The 24,066-nt window shown below is 45.5% G+C and overlaps 1 pseudogene across 1 annotated transcript in view; it reads left to right on the top strand.

Annotated features, from left to right (window-relative positions):
* LOC311111831 (neuron navigator 2-like) overlaps nucleotides 1-24,066 on the top strand; it is a 91,713-nt pseudogene that overhangs the window by 12,790 nt on the left and 54,857 nt on the right. Inside the window, exons 5-9 of the transcript in view lie at nucleotides 10,723-11,974; nucleotides 12,409-12,518; nucleotides 13,260-13,368; nucleotides 14,538-14,927; nucleotides 21,749-21,871. The product of the transcript in view is annotated as a neuron navigator 2-like (transcript). The remainder of the gene's footprint in view (nucleotides 1-10,722; nucleotides 11,975-12,408; nucleotides 12,519-13,259; nucleotides 13,369-14,537; nucleotides 14,928-21,748; nucleotides 21,872-24,066) is intronic.

Genomic DNA, 24,066 nt, shown 5'->3' with positions numbered 1-24,066 from the left:
CTCGATCGTATTTCGAGTCATGGATCAGGCTTTGTGTGGGCCATATTGCCCAAGGCTGAATTCCAGACACATATATAGTCATAAAGGACCAAATGCCTAAACCACCTGTCAAGTCATTAACGCTGACAGACTGTCCTGGTTATGATGTGGATGATGATGTCTGTGAGTATGGCAGCTATCCTAATCAGGCCGTTATAGTGTTGGAGTCCATAGGAGTCACCCTTTCTCAGAATAGACAAGGGCCTATCCACAAAGCTTCTCAGAGTACAGTAGGAGTGCTGATATAGGATCTGTCCATATAATATTATTCATTATGATCTAAAAGGCTAAACTGATTTCTAGATCAGCGCTCCCACTCTGAGACGCTTTGTGGATACGTGTCCCTGAGTGCAGACACCCTCTCCCACCCACAATGCATTGCATCAGTGCTGGAGCACTTTACTGCTATGTGAGTGAGTTGGGCCATGAAATGGAGTATTCATCTTTGTTACCCATATTGAGGGCATAAACGGTTATTCATTACACAATGTTTTGAGTCAAACTAGACATGATTTATGGTGCCAGATGCTTCACCTATTTAACTGGATGTTCATATGATTTTTCTATCTTGGCAAAGGGAGCTTTGGGATACAGAAATGAACAGTACAAGCTTGGCGCTTCAATACTGTGTATTTCGAGGACAGTCGAAACACTGTGTGTGTTTGTGTGTGCGTGCCTGCCTGCGTGCGCACGTTCGTGTGTGTATGGACGTGCCACTGACCTATAGAGAGTGTGTGTGCTGCATGTCTCCTCGTTAAATGACATTGACATGGGTTACAAGGTGAGGTGACAGTGTGTGATTTATAGAGGTGTGTGTGTGTGTGTTAGATTTAGTGTTGAGCTATAGAGGTTACCATGACCTGTAGTTGGTTGCTGGTATGACCGCTATGCACTGTGCTCTGTCTAACCTCACAGGTGCTTGCTTATAGCAGGACACTGTGAATTACCTATGACTAGGGCTATGGCGAAAGACTGCTGGTCTCACAGTAATTGACCTTTAATTAACATAAACACGTTTAGCATCTCCAGGCCTCCACGCTTGATATCATATGATGTGCCCTGAATCAATTTCCTCAATCAATTACCATTGGATGGCCTGCATCTTGTTGGTGTGTAGTCACACAAATCAAAATTCAATCAAAATCGTTATCCAGGACACACTTTCTGGGGTGAGAGAAGAATGACATTATTCCTACAGAAAAAAACATGGTTCAAATGATACTCAGCTGAGTTCGTTTTTATTCGTTTGACCCTGTGTAAACCTTACTATCACAAGGCCTCTAGTCTTCTCATGTTGCTTTGAATTCACATTGTACTTTCTCTATAGCCCAGAGGCTGTTAATTATATTTCTATGGCTATTACAGTGTGACTGGTGTCTGTCTACTGTTACTGTATTCAGGTAGACTGACACTCTGTTTACTGTATTGAGTTAATGCGGCTCTATTTTCTGATTGTGTTTAGCCAGGGTGAAGCTGTTTGACTGTGTATTTAGTTAGAGGTTTTAAATAGCTTCTCTGCACTGCTGTCACCACTCAGCTGGTTTACTGGGTTGTTTACAGACTCACTGTGTTTGTCTTTCACAGACTCACTGTATTAGACTGTATGAAATATGGGGGGAGAGAGATGGAGAGAAGAGAGAAAGAGAGGGTGATGAGAGAGATGTGAAGGGTGCAGAGGGACAGGCAGCACGTAGGAGGGGAGGAGGGTTTGGAATCATCGCCCCCCTAACCCCCCTGCCTTCCCTGTTGAGTCGCTGCCAAATCCCCCTCACCCAACTCACAACTCCTGCACAGCAGTTCCACTCAGACTGCACTCTGTGGAACGTCTGTCAGAGTTTGGGACTGCTTCTCCTCTCAGCTTCTTTTGGTCTCTACTCCACTGGGACAGTGATACAGCAGCACTCATGAGGTTTGTCATCTGTCTAGTAATACAACATTTTACTTAGTAAGCTTTAGTGTACCAATTTGCAACAATTTAATGAGCGGGAACATTCAGTGATTTGCTACCTTGAAATAAATGCTGAAGATGCTAAGGCTCAGTAAAAACGGATGGTTCTATTGTCGGAACTGTTCTGTGTCAATGTGCTGACAGTAGAATGTAAAACGTGTCACTGGAACCATCCTGTTTTATTCAGTAGCGAGACATGAGCATACAGTTGGCCTTCCTCTTATGCTTTACATTAACACAAGGGGAGAGAGAGAGAGAGAGAGAGAGAGAGAGAGAGAGAGAGAGAGAGAGAGAGAGAGAGAGAGAGAGAGAGAGAGAGAGAGAGAGAGAGAGAGAGAGAGAGAGAGAGAGAGAGAGAGAGAGAGAGAGAGAGAGAGAGAGAGAGAGAGAGAGAGAGAGAGAGAGAGAGAGAGAGAGAGAGAGAGAGAGAGAGAGAGAGAGAGAGAGAGAGATAGATCATTTCACTTTTGTTTATGATCTATTTCATAAACATATGTTTCCCATGTGAGAGAGAGAGTGTGTGTGTATGTGCGTTCTATTCAAATGTCTGTATGGGTGCTTACTCTTGTGTGTGGACAGTGCAGACATTGCTGAATGAATGGCCAGCTGATGAGCTGTAGCCTCTCTGTTTGAGTGTATTCATGTGGAGGAACTTTAAAAGTTTCACTCAAAACAAAGACTGGCTGTCCCACAAGGGCACAATGAGTGAGGTGTGTGTGTGTGTGTGTGTGTGTGTGCATTCACACGTCTGTTATCTGAATTTGGGAATATACGTAAGCAGTTTAAACAGATTACATATTGTACTCCTTAATAGAAGTAGACTATATTAAATTAGATTAAACTGAGTAATTGAACATATAAGCAAAAAACAACAAGTAACTTTTAGTGGTCTATATTTATTTATAGGGTATTTCTAGCGAGACATCTGTGTATAGCTAAAACATGATTGCTCTCTGGGCATTCCTGGAAATATGTCTAAGCTATTTCTCTAACTATCATACAGTGACTGGACTGTACTGTATGTTGCTAAAAAGGCTCTTCCTGAATCTGGACACATTCATAATCATATGTTTAGGCTGAGTGTCATTCTAAACTGTATACAGTGTCTGTAAGTATGATACTGCTCTTTCCCCCCAGACTCAGTCATGGTTATATGTTTAGGCTTTAAGTCTATCTCTATATGTTTCTATAGGCAGGGAATGCCCAGGTCAGTACTGACTGACGGGTGATCTAAATGACAGTCTTTTGACCGTGAAAGTGGTCGAGAGGGCTAAACAGTGTCAGCCGACGCTAGCCCCTCTAATGCATTTAAGCTTTTTGTGTGTGGTTGCGTTGCGGTCTCGACCGTGTTTGCCTCCCGGTTTAGTTAAGCCATTACACGCTGGGGGAAACCATGGGCCTTTTGAAGTGGCTGTGCTGAACAAACATGTCTCTGACACATGCATGCGCCCCAACACATGCACGCACACACACATTGAGGACGTTTGTATTGTAGACTTGGTACTGGCACATATAGACAGTAACACAGACACAGTGGAACACACACACACAGGCGTGATTATCCGTGAAAAGGGCTCTATGTCCACTGTGCCAGGCGGATATCCCAAAAGCCTGTGATGTTATCAGGACCCAACCCCAGAGAGAGAAAGTTGATAGAGAGAAAGGGGAGAGGCAGAGAGTCAAATAGAGAGGGACCGAGACAGTACACTACATGGTCAAAAGTATGTGGACACCTGCTCGTCGAACATCTCGTTCCAAAATCATGGGCATTAATATGGAGTTGGTCCCCCCTTTGCTGCTATAACAGCCACTCTTCAGGGAAGGTTTTCCACTAAATGTTGGAAGATTGCTGTGAGGACTTGCTTCCATTCAGCCACAAGAGCATTAGTGAGGTCAGGCACTGATGTTGGGCAATTAGGCCTGGCACGCAGTTCCCAAAGTTGTTCGATGGGGTTGAGTTCAGGGCTCTGTGCAGGCCAGTCAAGATCTTCCACACCGATCTCGACAAACCATTTCTGTATGGACCTCGCTTTGTGCGCAGGGGCCTTGTCATGCTGAAACAGGAAAGGGCCTTCCCCAAACTGTTGCCACAAAGTTGGTAGCAAAGAATTGTCTAGAATGTCATTGTATGCTGTAGCGTTAAGATTTCCCTTCACTGGAACTAATGGGCCTAGCCTGAACCATGAAAAACAGCCTCAGACCATTATTCCTCCACGAAACTTTACAGTTGGCACTATGCATTCGGGCAGGTAGCGTTCTCCTGGCATCTGCCAAACCCAGATTCGTCCGTCGGACTGCCAGATAGTGAAGCGTGATTCATCACTCCAGAGAATGTGTTTCCACTGCTCCAGAGTCCAATGGCGACGAGCTTTACACCCCTCCAGCCGACGCTTGGCATTGCTCATGGTGATCTTAGGCTTGTGTGCAGCTGCTCGGCCATGGAAACCCAATTCATGAAGCTCCCTACGAACAGTTCTTGTGCTGACGTTGCTTCCAGAGGCAGCTTGGAACTCGGTAGTGAGTGTTGCAACCGAGATCAGCGCTTCAGCACTCAGCAGTCCCGTTCTGTGAGCTTCTGAAATAGCCAAATCCACTGATTTGAAGGGGTGTCCACATACTCTTTGAGATGGTATACAGTGCATTCAGGCCCCTTCCCTTTTTGTTACAGCCTTATTCTAAAATTGTTTAAATTACTTTTTTTACTCGTCAATCTACACACAATACCCCATAATGACAAAGCGATTTTTTTTGCAAATGTATTAAAAATAGAAAACAGAAATACCCTATTTACATAAGTATTCAGACCCTTTGCTATGAGACTCGAAATTGAGCTCAGGTGCATCTTGTTTCCATTGATCATCCTTGAGATGTTTCTACAACTTGATTGGAGTCCACCTGTGGTAAATTAAATTGATTGGACATGATTTGGAAAGGCACACACCTGTCGATATAAGGTCCCACAGTTGACAGTGCATGTCAGAGGAAAAACCAAGCCATGAGGTCGAAGGAATTGTCTGTACAGTCGTGGTCAAAAGTTTTGAGAATGACACAAATATAAATTTTCATAAAGTCTGCTGCCTCAGTTTTTATGATGGCAATTTGCATATACTCCAGAATGTTATGAAGAATGATCAGATGAATTGCAATTAATTGCAAAGTCCCTCTTTGCCATGAAAATGAACTTAATCCCCCAAAAACATTTCCACTGCATTTCAGCCCTGCCACAAAAGGACCACCTGACATCATGTCAGTGATTCTGTCATTAACACAGGTGAGAGTGTTGACGACGACAAGGCTGGAGATCACTCTGTCATGCTGATTGAGTTAGAATAACAGACTGGAAGCTTTAAAAGGAGGGTGGTGCTTGAAATCATTGTTCTTCCTCTGTTAACCATGGTTACCTGCAAGGAAACACGTGCCGTCATCATTGCTTTGCACAAAAAGGGCTTCACAGGCAAGGATATTGCTGCTAGTAAGATTGCACCTAAATCAACCATTTATCGGATCATCAAGGAGAGAGGTTCAATTGTTGTGAAGAAGGCTTCAGGGCGCCCAAGAAAGTCCAGCAAGCGCCAGAACCGTCTCCTAAAGTTGATTCAGCTGCGGGATCGGGGCACCACCAGTGCAGAGCTTGCTCAGGAATGGCAGCAGGCAGGTGTGAGTGCATCTGCACGCACAGTGAGGCGAAGACTTTTGGAGGATGCCCTGCTGTCAAGATGGGCAGCGAGGAAGCCACTTCTCTCCAGGAAAAGCATCAGGGACAGACTGATATTCTGCAAAAGGTACAGGGATTGGACTGCTGAGGACTGGGGTAAAGTCATTTTCTCTGATGAATCCCCTTTCCGATTGTTTGGGGCATCCGGAAAACACCTTGTCTGGAGAAGACAAGGTGAGCGCTACCATCAGTCCTGTGTCATGCCAACAGTAAAGCATCCTGAGACCATTCATGTGTGGGGTTGCTTCTCAGCCAAGGAAGTGGGCTCACTCACAATTTTGCCTAAGAACACAGCCATGAATAAAGAATGGTACCAACACATCCTCCTTGGTGACGAACAATGCCTTTTCCAGCATGATGGAGCACCTTGCCATAAGGCAAAAGTTATAACGAAGTGGCTCGGGGAACAAAACATCAACATTTTGGGTCCATTGCCAGGAAACTCCCCAGACCTTAATCCCATTGAGAACTTGTGGTCAATCCTCAAGAGGCGGCTGGACAAACAAAACCCCACAAATTCTGACAAACTCCAAGCATTGATTATGCAAGAATGGGCTGCCATCAGTCAGGATGTGGCCCAGAAGTTAATTGACAGCATGCCAGGGTGGATTGCAGAGGTCTTGAAAAAGAAGGGTCAACACTGCAAATATTGACTCTTTGCATAAACTTAATGTAATTGTCAATAAAAGCCTTTGACACTTATGGAATGCTTGTAATTATACTTCAGTATACCATAGTAACATCTGACAAAAATATCTAAAAACACTGAAGCAGCAAACTTTGTGAAGACCAATACTTGTGTTATTCTCAAAACATTTGACCACGACGGTAGAGCTCCGAGATAGGATTGTGTCGAGGAACAGATTTGGGGAAGGGTACCAAAACATTTCTGCAGCATTGAAGGTCCCCAAGAACACAGTGGCCTCCATCATTCTTAAATGGAAGAATTTTGGAACCACCAAGACTCTTTCTAGGGCTGGCCGCCCGGACAAACTGAGCAATCGGGTGGGAAGTGCCTTAGTCAGGGATGTGACCAAGAACCCGATGGTCACTCTGACAGAGCTCCAGAGTTCCTCTGTGGAGATGGGAGAACCTTCCAGAAGGACAACAATCACTGCAGCACTCCACCAACCAGGCCTTTGTGGTAGAGTGGCCAGATGGAAGCCACTTCTCAGTAAAAGGCACATGACAGCCTGCTTGGAGTTGGCCAAAAGGCACTTAAAGGACTCTCAGACCATGAGAAACAAGATTCTCTGGTCTGATGAAACCAAGATTGAACTATTTGGCCTGAATGCCATGCGTCACGTCTGGAGGAAACCTGGCACCATCCCTACAGTGAAGCCATGGTGGTGGCAGCATCATGCTGTGGGGATGTTTTACTGCGGCAGGGACTGGGAGACTGGTCAGGATTGAGGGAAAGATGAACGGAGCAAAGTACAGAGAGATTCTTGATGAAAACCTGCTCCAGAGCGCTCAGGACCTCAGACTGGGGCAAAGGTTCACTTCCAACAGGACAGCAACCCTAAGCACACAGCCAAGACAACGCAGGAGTGGGTTCGGGACAAGTCTCTGGATGTCCTTGAGTGGCCCAGCCAGAGCCCGGACTTGAACCCGATCGAACATCTCTGGAGAGACCTGAAAATAAATAATAATAATAATAATATGCCATTTAGCAGACGCTTTTATCCAAAGCGACTTACAGTCATGCGTGCATACATTTTTTTGTGTATGGGTGGTCCCGGGGATCGAACCCACTACCTTGGCGTTACAAGCGCCGTGCTCTACCAGCTGAGCTACAGAGGACCAAAATAGCTGTGTAGCGACGCTCTCCATCCAACATGACAGAGCTTGAGAGGATCTGCAGAGAAGAATGGGAGAAACTCCCCAAATACAGGTGTACCAAGCTTGTAGCGTCATACCCAAGAAGACTCGAGGCTGTAATCTCTGCCAAAAGTGCTTCAACAAAGTACTGAGTAAAGGGTCTGAATACTCATTTAAATGTGATGTTTAAGTTTCTTATTTTTAACACATTTGTAAAAATATCTAAAAACCAGTTTTTGCTTTGTCGTTATGGGGTATTGTGTGTAGATTGATGAGGGGAAAAAACAATTTCATCAATTTTAGAATAAGGCTGTAATGTAACAAAATGTGGAAAAAGTCAAGGGGGTCTGAATACTTTCTGAATGCACTGTAGATTAGATTTTGGATAAAACATTGTTCAACACAGGTTTTTTGACTAGAGTAGGTGAGTGTCTCTCTGTGTGTCTGTCTCTCTCTGTGTGTGTGTGTGTGTGTGTGTGTGTGTGTGTGTGTGTGTGTGTGTGTGTGTGTGTGTGTGTGTGTGTGTGTGTGTGTGTGTGTGTGAGAGACAGAGTTGGGTTATGGCAGGAAGTTCACTGGTGGTCTGTGGTTAAGTCCTGAGGGCCTCTGTCAGACTCAGATTTCAGACTACTAATTGACTGAACTAATTGAGTAGTTAAGATTTAAACACTAAAACATGTGTCCTGTGTAAACTACTAGAATACACAAGTCATATAGAGTCACAAAGGTGTGTGTGTTGGTGGAATTCTGTTTTTGTCCCAAGGTAGTGATCTTAGTCAGGTCAGGAGGTCTATGACCTATTATGAGTGTGATGTCAGCAGTCCATGTGTTTGTGATATTGGACGAGACGAAAGTTCATTGTGTGGCAATCTTTAGGTGAGAGCGAGGGAGAAAGAATGCTGGTCAGTGGCTCAGGTGTGAGTGTTTATGTGTATTGATACATCATGTGTGTCTCTAAAACAGGCAAACAAGTCAATTGTGTGATAAAAAAGAAGGGGATTCATTTCAATGCAACTTTATTGACAACCGTGGGGCAAGGGGTTCATAGCAAGTTCACCTCTGACCCAGGATGTGAAATGTGGATCTCCTTTTCATTCAAACTGGGGCATTTTAGGTGGTCATCTGGTTCTGGGTCATCCCCAGGCATGCTCTGTGTTTTTCTTGTGTCCAGTGTCCAAGCCAACACAATGTCCACTTCTGAACCAAAACCCAGCTGGTTTCACCCCCTATTCTCCCTCTGGGGCACAGACTGTTCTGTTGGCATGATGTAAGCTTCTCAAAGTTCCCCTTTTCCCACATCCCAGCCTCAGTGAGTCTGAATCCCTCTCTCTTTCTCATTCTCTGTCTCTCATTCTCTCTCTCATTCTCTCTCTCTCTCTCTCTCCTCTACCTCCTCTGTAATTACTGCTGGTCCTCCTCTCGCTCTCATTCAGGCCCTCCTCCAATAGGAAGCCAGCTATTAGCAGCCTGACCCACTTTCTGCTGGCTAACTGCTAGCATGGCTAATTGGGCCCTAATCACTTCCTAATGTGCACATTGTTTCAATGCTCGCTCGCTAAATACTGAACTGGGGGGAAACGACAGGGGCATGAAAAGCAATTAGGGCATGAAAGGTGCTTAAAAAACAGGAATAGATGTGGTGAAAATGGGATGTGGCATAAAGATGTGGAGTGTTTAATATTCCTAGTAAATACTTCCTTAACAAGGCCCAAATGTGTGAATATTAAAATAGAGTCGTTTAAGGAGTTACCATGATAAAGTCAAGTGTTTAGAGTCACGCTAATGCGGTATACTGAAAAAAGGGTTGCATACTGCACTGTAAGAAGAGATGCTACACTCTTAGAAAAAAGGGTTTCAAAAGGGTTATTCGGCTGTCCCCATAGGAGAACACTTTTTGGTTCCAGGGGGAACCCTTATTGGTTCCAGGTAGAACCCTTTTGGGTTCCATGTAGAACCCTCTGTAGAAAGCGTTCTACTTGGAACCGAAAAGGGTTCTACCTGGATCGAAAAGGGTTCTACATGCGATCAAAAAGGGTTATTCAAAGGGTTCTCCTATGGGGACAGCCAAAGAACCCTTTAAGGTTCTAGATAGCACCTTTTTTTCTAATAGTGTATTGAAAGGAATTTCAACGGCTTCAGTTTGAGATCATTACTTAATTGACAGTGTTTGTGAAAGTATTTGGAAGTGCAGCAGGACAGTAGCTTCTGTTTTGCTGTGTCCATGTGCTGTACTGGCTGGCTAATGGGTTGGGCATGGGAGTGGCCACAAGGGCAGTTTGGCAGTTTGGCTTTGAATATTCAAAGTAAGGCTAGCAGTAAGTAGGCACTGGGAGTCTCTACAGGCACACAATAACTATACTCTATTCTTGTACTGTACAGTATTAGCCTCTTGAGGAAGAATATCTTAGCTAGTTCTGTATCTATGTGGGTTTTGGATTTGATTGTGACTGTTATTGGTAAGTCAAGCATTATTGATTTAGAGGGGTAACAAAATATAAACTTTTAAAAGTGCTTTGTGTTGGTTTTTGTGTGCTCTGTAACAGTGAAACAGATGTATCTTATGTAAAACCTTCATTTAGACAAAAAAGTCAAATTAATGAAAATATTTGTGTTTTAGCTAGGTCATTTCCACAGTAGTTCAGAATACAAACTTGGAATGGAGCAAGTATTTGTCTGTGAGTTGGAAGATAATGACCAGAATCAGTCCATATAAGTCCAAACCTCCCAAGGGTGTCAGTGGCAGTGTTGTATCTCAGCTCAAATTCCTTGGCCAACTTTAAAGCGCTTTCCCTCATTGTTTTTATAAACAGTTTATGATTGGCACTCTCATTGTTAGTGTCCAAGGTTTCTAATAGTTAGCCGAGTGTTGTGGGTTCGCTTGCGTTTAAGTAATGACACGTTTAGACTGTGTCAACACAGGCTAATTCGAGCGTTCCACAGTGCAGGACCTTATATGGACAGTTAGTGTGGGGTCTATGAGGATTGCTCTATCTAACAATCTCTTATTTCTCTCTTTTCCCCTCTCCTTATCCTCTCTCTGACTCCTGCTTTCCCCTTTCTCTTCCTCCTCTTCATCTTCTTCTTCACTCCTCGCATCTCCTATTCTCCTCCCCTCTCTGTTATCCTCTTCTCACTTCCTCCTCTCATCATTTTCTTCATCCCTTCCACCTCTTCATCCTCTCCCTCCTCTTCCTCACAGAACCCTCAGAGGGTATGACTTCACAGACTCCGGTAATGACTGAGCATGCTCCGTCGTCCCCAGCGACCATCAGCACTTCCGCCAACAGCGTCTCTACCTCGGCTCCCGTCCCTCCATCCTCCTGCTCTTCCACCTCTTCCTCGGCCATCCCCCACCCCAACTCCAGCAGCAAGCCCTGGAGGAGTAAATCTGGGAGCTCCAAGCACACCTCCTCCTCAGCCATGCTCTCTGTCAAGCAGGAGAAGGATACCTCCTCTAAGGCCTCCTCGTCCACCGAGCAACCCCCTAAAGTTATCCAACAGAAGTCTATGCTGGAGAAGTTCAAGCTGTTTAACAGTAAAGGTGGATCTAAGTCCTCGTCCTCCAGCACTCAGGGGGCTCAGGCGGACAGTGGTGCCCCCGCCCGGCAGCTCGGGGCTGGTGGAGTGGAGAGGGCAGAGGCAGGGTCCAACACCGGCTCCCTGGAGGAGGTGGAGGGGAACGCCCGGCCCGGCGTCAACGGGACCGGTAATGGGATGACCCACAGTGGTGCCTCAACCCATGTCCCTACCATCGCCACAACAACCAGCAGCCCCAAGATCGCACTGAGGGGAATCGCTCAGCGCACATTCAGCAGAGCTCTGACTGCTAAAAAGAGCTCAGTGAAAGGACTGGAGAAGGAGAAAGAGAAGGATAGGGGGAAGGAGAAGGAGAAAGAGAAGGAAAGAGGGAAAGAGGCGGGGAAGCACATCACCACCGAGAGGATGGAACTCAGGGGGGAGGAGCCTAAGGAGGAAGCGACAACCACTGTTGCCATGGAAACGGAACCCTCCTCCAATAAGAGAACTTCTAAAATCGCCAGTTTCATACCCAAAGGGAGCAAAGTGGCCAAGAAGGAGAGTTCTGTCCCTGCACACAGCGGCATACCAAAGCCAGGGGGTAAAACCTCAGGGCTAGGGGGGAAGGCCGCCTCGGCAGGGGGGAAGGAGGGCGGGGAGCGTCCCCGGAGCATGCGGTTGGGAGGGGGTCTGGTCCTGCACCGCGGACACCTTGACAGAGACAGGGACAGCAGACACTCTAGCTCTACCTCTAGTCTGGCTTCTACAGAGGGCAAGGCCTCACAACAGGGCCACAGTGCCGCCCCGGTGGTGGAAGGTGGTAGTGGTGGCGCTACACAGAGCACAGCCTGCAACACAGTCAGCGTCCAGCTACCTCAGCCCCAGCAGCACCACAGCCACCCCAACACAGCCACCGTAGCACCCTTCATGTACAGGTGAGTAATATACATACTTTGGACTGATAAAACTGTCAACTGTAACATTTTACATGATGTGTCTACACGACCAGGCCTTTGTGAATCTGTATTAGTATCCTGAGAAAGTCTGAAAGGATCATAAGTCATTAGTCACTGATCATTAGTGGGCATCTGCAAGCTGTTTGCTAGGAATTTCCCCTAGAATCACCTTTCCCACTGTGTGTTTGTATGCTCAACCCACCCCTGACCTATACCTCTGATCCTCCCCTGTATGAATAGCCCCCCCACTGCCTCACTCCTACACTCACCACTTAGGAACTTCCTCTCCTGTCATTAACCAGTCATAGGGCATTAACGGCAGGATCATACCATCTCTGTTTTAGAGAAAGGGGGGAATTGACATTGACAATCATGATATTCCTTTTGACCTTTGGCACTTTGTTATCATCTAGGTCACAAACGGACGTGGACGGTATCATGGCGACAGAGGCAGGGTCAGGAGGAACGGGCGGAGAAAACGTCCCCTTTAAAACCAGCCAGCCATCCATTGAGGACCTTTCAGGTAGGCCATCGACTAGTTCTGTCTGTAGGAGCTGATGGGCAATTGATTATGTGTGTCTGAACAGTACAGAAATTACATAGGCCATTAAAATATATATATATATATATATATATATTGTGTGAGATTGTTAGTTTGAGGAGAACAGCACATGAATCCGACTGTGGATTGATTCTGTCTGATGGGAAAAATACCTTTCTGGCTAATGCACTCACAATTCAGTTGTGGTTTTTGTTGTGACCATTAGTGATGCGCAGGTTGACTCATAGTCCGCAGTCCCCTCAGTTATATCCACGGGGCAGGTGTGTTTAGGGTCATGAAGAATTGTGTTGATGAAGGGCAGGTGGGTGGCGGGCGGGTTGAATAAAGAGAACACAATACTTTAAAAAATCCTTAAATGTATAATTCATGTGCAATTTATATCTATAGGCTACATTGAGGTTTTTATTTCATTATTTTAGGCTATCTGGCATTAGTGTGTAAGCTTTAGAGCCTAACTGTACGCGCGCCAAATAGCCTACACACCAATTGCAAATGTTTTTGGGAACAGGGAGAAAAAGTTAAGGTCGATCCACGGAGGCAAAAATGACGTCGGAGTTTGGGCCTCAGATTCTCACTTTATCACATATAGTCTGGCGGTTGCTGATGGGTTATTAGCAATTGCGGGCGGGTGCGGGTGAACAAACAGTTGACCCGCGCACCACTAGTACCTATGTACTCAGTCACATTGTTTGTTCTGTATAGCAGAAGATCCAGAGACACGGCGACTGCGGACTGTTAAAAACATTGCAGACCTACGCCAGAACCTGGAAGACACCATGTCCAGTCTACGGGGGACTCAGATCACACACAGGTAAGAACCCCCTGCAATGAGAATGGACAGGTCCAGAACATATGTCCAGTCCAGTATCCAAACAGATTCCAGATTCAATTCTGTGTATTCAACAAGTTCCACTGACATCCATTAAGACATAACAGACACAGCTCCTAGAGAGAGACCACAATATCAAATAAAATAAAATGTTATTTGTCACATGCGCCGAATACAACAGGGTAGACCTTACAGTGAAATGCTTACTTACAAGCCCTTAACCAACAATGCAGTTTTAAGAAAAATAAGTGTTAAATAAACAGTAGATAAGTAAACAATAAAAGCAGATAGCCATTTGATTAGCTGTCCAGGAGTCTTATGGCTTGGGGGTCCTCTGTAGCTCAATTGGTAGAGCATGGCGCTTGTAACGCCAGGGTAGTGGGTTCGATCCCCGGGACCACCCATACGTAAAAATGTATGCGCACATGACTGTAAGCCGCTTTGGATAAAAGCGTCTGCAAAATGGCATATTATATTATTATTAGAAGCTGTTTAGAAGCATTTTGGACCTAGACTGTAGTGATCACAATAAAGCTATTCTTAACAATGATCCATAACACTTTCTCTTTTAAAAATCCCAAAAGCAGTAGTGTTAATGTAAAAGGAAAGGTGAGTTAGCGCTCTGTTTTAACAAGCAGTAGTGTTAATGGGTGGTCCGCCAGGACAAAGGTCTAATTTTGAAGATGGCGTGTGGCTTAAGTGGGACATGACTGCCACCTAGTGGCCATGTAGTGTCACTACAAACTCCGCATCTGACACTGTGGATGTGTCCCAGCCTCCAGGGTTGCCAGATAGAAATAGAATTAAGGACGAAGTTGAATGAACTTTTGCGGTTTGAGACTTTGCTCTATTCTAGTTTGTATGTAACGGAGGGCTTGTTCTCCAAACCCACTAGACTGTGTCTTGTGTCTGTTTTTTCAGCATGATCCACCCCTTTATGAGAGTGTCAGTGTCTTTGATCCAGTATTGGCTGGATGGAGCAGTGGTCTTGTCTTTGGATTTTGATTCAAGCTCCTGACCCAGTCTCTCTCCGTGCTGCTTGCTCTCCCTTTCACAGGAGTCTAGTCTAGTCCAGTTCAATGCTGATGAGTGAATGTCTAGTCTTACGCTCATAGTCTTTTTTTCTGCTTCTCCCCCTCCCTCCCTCCAAGCACCTTGGAGACAACCTTTGACAGCAACGTCACCACGGAGATCAGCGGCGGCAGTGGGCGGAGCATCCTCAGCCTCACTTCCTCCCGGCCCTCCCTGTCGTCATGGCGACTGGGCCAGTCCAGCCCCCGTCTGCAGGCGGGGGACGCCCCCTCTACAGGGAACGGCTATGGGGGTCGTGCCTTGGGAGGAGGAGGGCAGGGGGGGCGCTACCTGTACCCTGGCCCCCTGCGGAGACAGCTGGCGGGGCGGGGAGGTGCCCTCAGTATGGATCTGGGGGAGAGAGGGGAGGATATTGACCTGGAGGGCATTGCCATGGAGGTGACGGGCTACATGAGTGACGGGGATGTGCTGAGCAAGAACGCAGCGCGCCCTGATGATGTCACCAGTGGGTGAGTATTCTGAGAGAACTAGCATATGATGACATGGTCAAAACATAAAAATGGTGTTTTGCAAATTGCAGCTCATCCCTTTTGGGGCTGGTTTGATTGGTTTTGTGCCCTTTCTCATAGGTTTGGGAATCAATGCATTATAAGTGGCTGTCATGTCACAAGAGGGCGCCAGTGTATTTGTAATCTCCCCTTGGTGTACAAATGTGAACATGGTATAGCCAAAAGTAGTGTGGCATAAAGGGAGAAATAAATGTAGTTGTTCTTATTGTTGTGAGAGGACTTGTAAGACATTCTGTAATAGCTTTTTTTTATTTATTAGTGCATTCGGTGCATTCGGAAAGTATTCAGACCCCTTGACTTTTTCCACATTTTGTTACGTTACAGCCTTATTCTAAAATTGATTAAATCGTTTTTTTACCTCATCAATCTACACACAATACCCCATAACGACAAAGCAAAAACAGGTTTTTAGAAACTGAAAAATCACATTTACATAAGTATGCAGACCCTTTACTCAGCCTCGAGTCTTCTTGGGTATGACGCTACAAGCTTGGCACACCTGTATTTGGGGAGTTTCTCCCATTCTTCTCTGCAGATCCTCTCAAGCTCTGTCAGGTTGGATGGGGAGCGTCGCTGCAAAGCTATTTTCAGGTCTCTCCAGAGATGTTCAATTGGGTTCAAGTCCGGGAGCCACTCCTGCGTTGTCTTGGCTGTGTGCTTAGGGTTGTGTTCTTGTTGGAAGGTGAACCTTCACCCCAGTCTGAGGTCCTGAGTGCTCTGGAGCAGGTTTTCATCAAGGATATCTCTGTACTTTGCTCCGTTCATCTTTCCCTCAATCCTGACTAGTCTCCCAGTCCCTGCTGCTGAAAAACATCACCACAGCATGATGCTGCCACCACCATGCTTCACCGTAGCGATGGTGCCAGGTTTCCTCCAGACGTGACGCTTGTCATTCAGGCCAAAGAGTTCAATCTTGGTTTCATCAGACCAGAGAATCTTGTTTCTCATGGTCTGAGAGTCCTTTAGGTGCCTTTTGGCAAACTCGAAGCGGGCTGTCATGTGCCTTTTACTGAGGAGTGGCTTCAATGCTGCAGAATTTTTTTGGTATCCTTCCCCAGATCTGTGCCTCGACGCAATCCTGTCTCGGGGCTCTACGGAAAATTCCTTCAACCTTTTGTTTTTGCTCTGACATGCGCTGTCAACTGTGAGACCTTATATAGACAGGTGTGTGCCTTTCCAAATCATGTCCAATCAATTGAATTTACCACAGGTGGACTCCAATCAAGTTGTAGAAACATCTCAAGGATGATCAATAGAAACAGGATGCACCTGAGCTCAATTTCGAGTCTCATAACAAAGGGTCTGAATACTTATGTAAATACGTTTTTTTATACATTTGCAAAAATGTCTAAAAACCTGTTTTCGCTTTGTCATTATGGGGTATTGTGTGTAGATTGATGAGGACATTTTAGAATACGGCTGTAATGTAACAAAATGTGGAAAAAGAGAAGGGGTCTGAATTCTTTCCGAATGTCCTTTGGGGACCAGGGACCATATCCACAAAGCGTCTCAGATTAGGAGTGCTGATCTAGGATCAGGTTTCCCCTGTCCAAATCATTTTATTCTCATTATTACCTGAAAGGCAAAACTGATTCGAGAACAGCACTCCTACTCTTGAGACGCTTCATGAATGCTGGCCCAGATCAGATGCTACCTCTATGTAGCTCCGCTCTGTGAGTTCAATCCAGTAGAGTTGAACCCCATAACCTGTTGGTTTTCTAGTCAGTGCCCATGTTGAAGTCAGTGTCTGTGTTGTAACAGGCCCCTGCATACCTTGGCTGTCATACTCTGCAATTTAAACCAATGCTGTCATCATTATTATCATATTAATTTACACACTCTGGGAACCAACTCTGCTGCTGATGCCAGAATCAGGAGAGTGGACGGCCAAAAAGAGAGAGAGACTAAGACACAAGGGTATAAATGATCTAACGCAGCTTTATGGGGGAACAGAAAGATATGTATTAGATAAAACGGACCTATGAGTAACTAAGAATGGATATCTGAATACTGTATAGTCAAACATCAAAAAGCAACAAAAAATCCAAAACTTCCTCAAAGTCTCAAGAAGAAGGAAAATAGAATTCTTTAGATGACATAATTCAGGGGTTTCCACATTTTTTGGCCCCCGACCCGATAAAAAAAAAATTCACGGCCCCACCATGTAAAAAAAGTGATGCAATCAACGGTTCTATGAACCAAAGCGCAAAGTTTCTCTCCCGACATAATCACTTCTGCAGAGCCACCTGCTCTGAAAGGGGTGGGGTTAAGTGCTCCCCCTGAAGCACTCAGATAAGGCATTTCAAACCAAACACACACATACACTCACACACACACACACCTGGGCAGGTGAGTGCTATGAAGAGAAAGACCCCAACCATTCCCCTGCTAGTGCAATATGATCTCCTACATCTATACTTAGGGATTGGCTCAGGGAGGGACGCCAGCCAAAGCTGTAGTGTAGAGAGATGAGCGATCAGGTGCTGTACGGTAGTAGAGAGCTGCTATTTAGATCCGGCATCATGTTCTGTACCACTACCCTGGCCATGTGAGAGAAGGATCCGGCATCATGTTCTGTACCACTACCCTGGCCATGTGAGAGAAGGATCCGGCATCATGTTCTGTACCACTACCCTGGCCATGTGAGAGAAGGATCCGGCATCATGTTCTGTACCACTACCCTGGCCATGTGAGAGAAGGATCCGGCATCATGTTCTGTACCACTACCCTGGCCATGTGAGAGAAGGATCCGGCATCATGTTCTGTACCACTACCCTGGCCATGTGAGAGAAGGATCCGGCATCATGTTCTGTACCACTACCCTGGCCATGTGAGAGAAGGATCCGGCATCATGTTCTGTACCACTACCCTGGCCATGTGAGAGAAGGATCCGGCATCATGTTCTGTACCACTACCCTGGCCATGTGAGAGAAGGATCCGGCATCATGTTCTGTACCACTACCCTGGCCATGTGAGAGAAGGATCCGGCATCATGTTCTGTACCACTACCCTGGCCATGTGAGAGAAGGATGATGACATCGTGGATATAAAGGAAACACACAAAGGCTCTGAGGATGAACTATAGTCACAGGAGTGCGTGTGTGTGTGTGTGTGTGTGTGTGAATGGTCCCAGCCTCGGGCTAGGAACAGGGTGATTGATGGTCGCTAATGAGCCCTTATTCAAATGGCTGCCGTGGAAACGGAGTGACCAGATTACGCCTGTAGCCTGGGGGGTTGTGTGTGTTTGTTTGTGTGTGTGTGTGTGTGGTAATATGGTGGAGCCGCCCTGTGTCTTAACCATTTAAAACAGACACAGATAACGCAGTCTCCTCCCCCCTACTCCCCAGGCCTTGAATGGTTAACCACCAATGCTAGGCTGGCATTAGCAGCTAACTGATTCCACGTATTCTAGGTTTGACCATGGAGGATGAGTTGGCTTCCACGCCCACCTACAGGGTAGTCACTTTGTGTGCAAGTGGCAAAGTCATAAACACCGCTTTATTCTACAATTTATCTTCAAAAAATCTGATTTTAAACCTAACCTTATCCCTAACCCTAACCTTGAATTAATGTTGTTTTCATAAATGTTTACGATATAGCCAATTGTGGCACTTGCCCGTCTAGTGGGACTTACAGCCGACTTACAGTTATCGCTCTTTATCTCATTCCAGGTGTGTAAAGGTTGTTATTTATATCCTTGTGGAGGAGTAAAAAAGTATATATAGAATGTTATAATTGGTTGAAAGTAAGAGGTTAGCACTTGGTGGTGAAACAGCTATGAAAACAGCTATCCTTGGTTCATGGTGTGGCTCCTAACCTGCGTATGTGACGTGTGTCTTTTGATGTCATGCTTTTAGTGAAGTGCTTTCTGAAACCCCCCAAACAAGACAACATGATGGATGTGCCTCGGTAATCACTCTGCATGAGAATGAAGTACCTCAGGCAGCACTGTGCACCTCCCTCACCCCTCTCTCACCCCTCCCACTCTCTTACCCTTCGGCTTCTCTGGCCCCTGGAGATACCGCCCCACCCCCCGTCCAACTTCCCTCACCTCTCGCTCTGACTGGCTTGGGGGTATGGTGTTCCCTTTGGCCCCCCTCTTCTAAACCTTACCCCCTCCCCTCCCCTCCCCTCCTCACCCCTATCCACCTTGTGCTCTTTAGCAAGCAGACAGCCAGGCAGCGGCAGAGCCTTCAGTGAGTGGGAGCATGTGGAGTTAACAGAAGAAGCCCGCATACCAACACTGAGCACCCACCGAGGAACACACACTAGAAGCACACATACTGTATATTCACAGACACATAGGAAAGAGTATCTGTATGACAGTTACACTGTTGCTACATAGAATATTTGGCATACACACATTCTGATCTGAAAGGTTCATTCTGATCTTTATCGAGGGGATCTTAACTCACCTGGACACGTTTGTTTTAGGTTGGACTAACATCATTAAAGATGTGCGAGGCGAAAAGGTATGTCTCAGGGGTTTCAACTGACAGTTGAAGTGGGTGAACCAGAAAGTGTCTGTTTGTCTTGTGATTTAAATCCAATCCAGTTGTCCTATCTGTTTTTAGATGAGTGGGGATAAAGGTGTGTGTCTGATTCTCAGATGTCATCCTCACTTACTAAGCATGTAACACCTTGACATTGCTGTTACCTGGTTTTTAGTGAGAGTGGCACTTCTGCTTTTGTCAGGTGCAGGGTTAGGGTCTATTTATTATTCCACTGGGTGGAAACTCTGCATGAACTGGAAAACCTTCATACAAAACAATGGGTAATTTTTTGAATTATTTTCCTTGAATTGAGTTAATTTAAATGGAATTTGAGCATAACCCTGGTCAGTAGCCATATAACATGAGAGGGAAGCTAAAATGTTTGCACCATGTCACCTATTAGCATTGTGCAGTAAAGTCAATAGATTCCAGGTTATTCTAGAGATGTTTATGGAACGATAAGGCTTCTGAGAGGACATACTGTACGAGAGTAGAGGGCAACTCCCCTCTGTGTGGCTGTTATTAGATTGAACCACTTCCTATGGGAGTTATTGGTGTACGAAGTAAGAAACCTGGTCAATTAAAGTATCATCATCCTCTGCTTTCTTGTTCACCTTTTCCACTCATACATTGTCTCACCTCTGTGTGTCTATGAAAAGGGCAAAGGGGACAGGTGGCATTGAAGAGACTGGTTATAGAGAGGTTGTAGAGATGTTATAGAGAGGTTGTAGAGAGGTTGTATATATGTTATAGAGAGGTTGAAGATATGTTATAGAGAGGTTGTAGAAAGGTCATACAAAAGCAAGAGTGTTAGTGTTCAGGGCAGTGTGTTGATAAAGCCTTAGTATGACGTTGACAATGCATCTCTCATACGTTATTCTCTGTCTTTGCTCCTTCTGCAGTTTGTAAGTGTCTTCACCATACAGTATATGGAAACAATAGCACAGACAAAGGGCTATTTTTCACACCACATTGGTTGGTTCAGTTCCTGTGACTCTCTTCATGATTGGTTGAGGATATGATTACTCTGACTCCCTGTGGTTGTACAGTTAGTATATGTATGAGGTGTACTGTATGTGTACAGTCAGTGGTTGTGTAGTAGGTTTAGTAGGTGTCGAAAGCATTCCACAGGGATGCTGGCCCATGTTGACGCCAATGCTTCCCACAGTTGTGTCAAATTGGCTGGATGTCCTTTGTGTGGTGGACCTTTCTTGATACACACAGGAAGCGTGAAAAACCCAGCAGAGTTGCAGTTCTTGACACAAACGGGTGCGCCTGGCACCTACTACCATACCCCGTTTAAAGGCACTTACATTTTTTGTCTTGCCCATTCACCCTCTGAATGGCACACATACACAGTCCATGTCTCAAGGCTTAAAAATCATTATTCTCCTCCCCTTCATCTACATTGATTGAAGTGGATTTAACAATAAGGGATCATAGCTTTCATCAGGATTCACCTGGTCAATGTCATGGAAAAAAATGTTTTTTGATTACTGTATGTTTGTGCACATGGAGGTAAGTGATTCATGTTTACTATAGGTTAATGAAGCAATACAAATGTTATGTGACAAAAATTAAAGGCCATTTAGTTGACTAAAATGGCCCACTGTTTTCGTCATTTTGACAATAACTAAACTAAATCGTTATTCAAATGACAAAAATGTGATTAAGACAATGATATTTTAGTCAAAATGACTAAAACTAGACTAAATCTAAAAAAGAGTGCCAAAAATAACACTGCACCAGGAACATCATCTAGGAAATGTAGGGGAAGTACTGGTCTAGCTGTACTGGTGTGTCTGTGTGTGTGTCTGTGTTCTTCTGTGCATGTGCAGAGCCCCAGTGGTGTGGAGTTAGTGACCGGTCCAGTCGGCCAGCAGCCATTTAATCCTGATTGATGAGACTGGTGCCTGGGCCTGACAAACAAGATGGATGTCCTTTCCTCTCCTCGTTGGTTTTATTTAGAGCAGGAAGGGACATCCATCTTGTTTGTCCGGCCCAGGCACCAGAAAGGGAGGGAGTTGTTGGCTTTCTCTGGGGTGTTAGACCAAGAGTTGGACCATGTTCGTTTTTCTTCTTCCCGGTTTGAAAGCTGACATGAAAAATCTTCCTTTGAGTCAAACAATATCAGTGTTGGAATCCATCAAGAATGAACTGTATTCCATCAAAGTGATGTAAAACTCAGTGTTGTGTAATTTTAACGTGAGCTTTGACTTTGAAAACCTTGTGTTTTCTAATGTGACCCTTGACCTTTTCTGTCCTCAGCTACATGACGGACGGCGGTCTGAGTCTGTACGGGCGGCGACTCAACCGTCTACCTGACGGCATGGCGGCGGTACGAGAGACCCTCCAACGCAACACCTCCACGGGCCAGGGAGACGCTGACAGGTAGGACACTACACACATGCAGGCACACACACAAACACACACAGACCATTTCTCTGCATCATTGGGAGAGGTCCTTACATTGGGTCAAATTACAAAATGGTTGGATTGATGTCCTTGTGACCTGCGTGGATCAGTGGAAAGGATAATAGGGCAGCAGTTTGACCTCTTTCTGGGAGAGAGAGAGAGAGAGAGAAAGAGAAGGAGAGAGAGAGAGGAGAGAGGAAGGAGGAGGGAGTTGTTTAATGTGGATAATTGACAGCGGGAAATGGATGGAGGCATTACACTATTAAGATAGAGTGTGTTTGTGTGGGAGAGAAGCGGACGGGTGTGTGGGACCGAAGTGGGCTCTGTAAGAACGAGTGAAACCCCTTGATGTTGTTTCTTTGTTGGGTTAGTAAAACTAAGTAAGACTGCAGTTATAACTCCTCTCAATCTGCAGGTGTGAGTGATTTCCTGTTTTTCCACCTTTTGACCTCGGTCTCCCCTCCTTCCCTCCTTCTCTTTTCTCTCACACCCCCTAACTAAGCCCTCACCTCTACTCCCCTTCTCCCTCACCTCCTAACCCCTAAGGTGAGAGATGAAAGCTTCCAGTCTCTCTCCTCTCACCCTGCACTGACCCATCTTGACCTTTCAACCTGCCTCTTTACCGCCCTGATCATATCTTTCTCACCTCTGCCCTTCACCTTTCATTAAGGTCTTAAAGGAACCCCTTAAAAGGTGTTTGTGAGAAAGCAGTTGTTGATGAGAGAAAAGAGAGAGAGAGTCTGAAAAGCAATGAAATGATAAAGGTTTTTGGGAATGGTGTTATATTAATTTTCTACTTTAATCTATCAGAGAGTTAATTTTGTTAATAGTGCATTACTGCTTGTGCCAGTAGTCTCTCTTTGTTGATAGAGATGGAGGGTTGGGGGAAGGAAAGGAGGGAAGGGGTAGAGGTGGCAGGTAGGGGGTATTTTTGGAGCAGCCCCCCTGAAGGAATGTCTGATAAATGGGGTTACTGGTTTTGGTTTGCATTAATTGGGAGAGTTGGAAATGGTGGATAACTGTGTTAACATAATATAGCAGGGTTGATATGGCTTCAGGGTAAAGTGTGTGTGTGTGGGGGGGGGGGGGGGGGGCTTGGGGGGTCTCAAATGAGATCAGTCTAATTTAATAGATGACTGAGGGGTTAATGGAGCTGATTTGGGCAGGTTGGGAGTTGGATTTGACAGCTGAGCACCTTACTATGCCTAGTGTGTGTGTGTGTGTGTGTCTGCATGTGGCATCCTGTTTGTGTATACGTGTGTGTGTGGGCATAGTTGCAGTGTAAGTTTCACGAGCCCTGACAGAGAGTCCCCATCAGCTCTTTAGCCACTCTGTAACGGGCTGTGGTAGACCACTGGATTGGAGACCTATAAAACAGATCAGCTTTTAATGTCTGAATGATGCTGCTATGGATACCATCATTTTAGCCCGTTAGGGCCCAGTCTGCGATAGGGTTGGGGGTTGGGGTGTCAGATATCACCATGGCAATGGGGTAAAATCCTTGTGAACTCTGGCTAAGGGGTCAAGAGCTTCAAAATGTCATAGTGCACAAGGGGGGTTGGACAATTCTCCTAAAGACAGGAGATTCTGACTCAAGAACTAGAGCCTCCATACTCAACTGGCGGACCGTGGACCGGATCCGGACCAGAATTGAACTAGAGTATTTAGTGCAGTGGACTCCAACCCTGGACCTGGAGAGCTACAGATGTGCAGGCTTTTGTTTCAGCCCAGCACTAACACACATGATTCAACTTATCAAGGTATTGATGAATGCTGTCGTTGATGACTTGAATCAGGTGTTTCATTGCTGGGTTGGAACAAAAGCCTGCATGTTCTGTAGCTCTCCAGGACAGTGACTATTTTGTAAGAATATTATTTTGTATTGTGATTCCTCATAAAGGAATTAAAACACCTAAAATCAGAAGTTGAAGAAGGGACAGTAACTACAACTGCCACTGTTTTGACTCTCAAATGTATGCAAATTACAGTTCAAACTGGCACTTTCGTTACCCAAAAATCCCTTTTAGTTATGGGACAACACAGACCCATAGCGACAATAGACTGAGTGTCAGATTGAATTAATCTGTGTGTGTCTTTCAGCTCACATTTCATTTCACGGCCAGAGAAAGAGGAAGAAACGCATCCGTAACAATCCGTCCGCTGATTTGAAT

This window comes from Coregonus lavaretus (genome assembly GCF_964263955.1).
Source record: "Coregonus lavaretus genome assembly, chromosome: 37".
In the NCBI taxonomy this organism is placed as follows: domain Eukaryota; kingdom Metazoa; phylum Chordata; class Actinopteri; order Salmoniformes; family Salmonidae; genus Coregonus; species Coregonus lavaretus.
The sequence above is the reverse complement of the archived record's forward strand: the minus strand, read 5'-3'. Positions and strand labels throughout refer to the sequence as shown.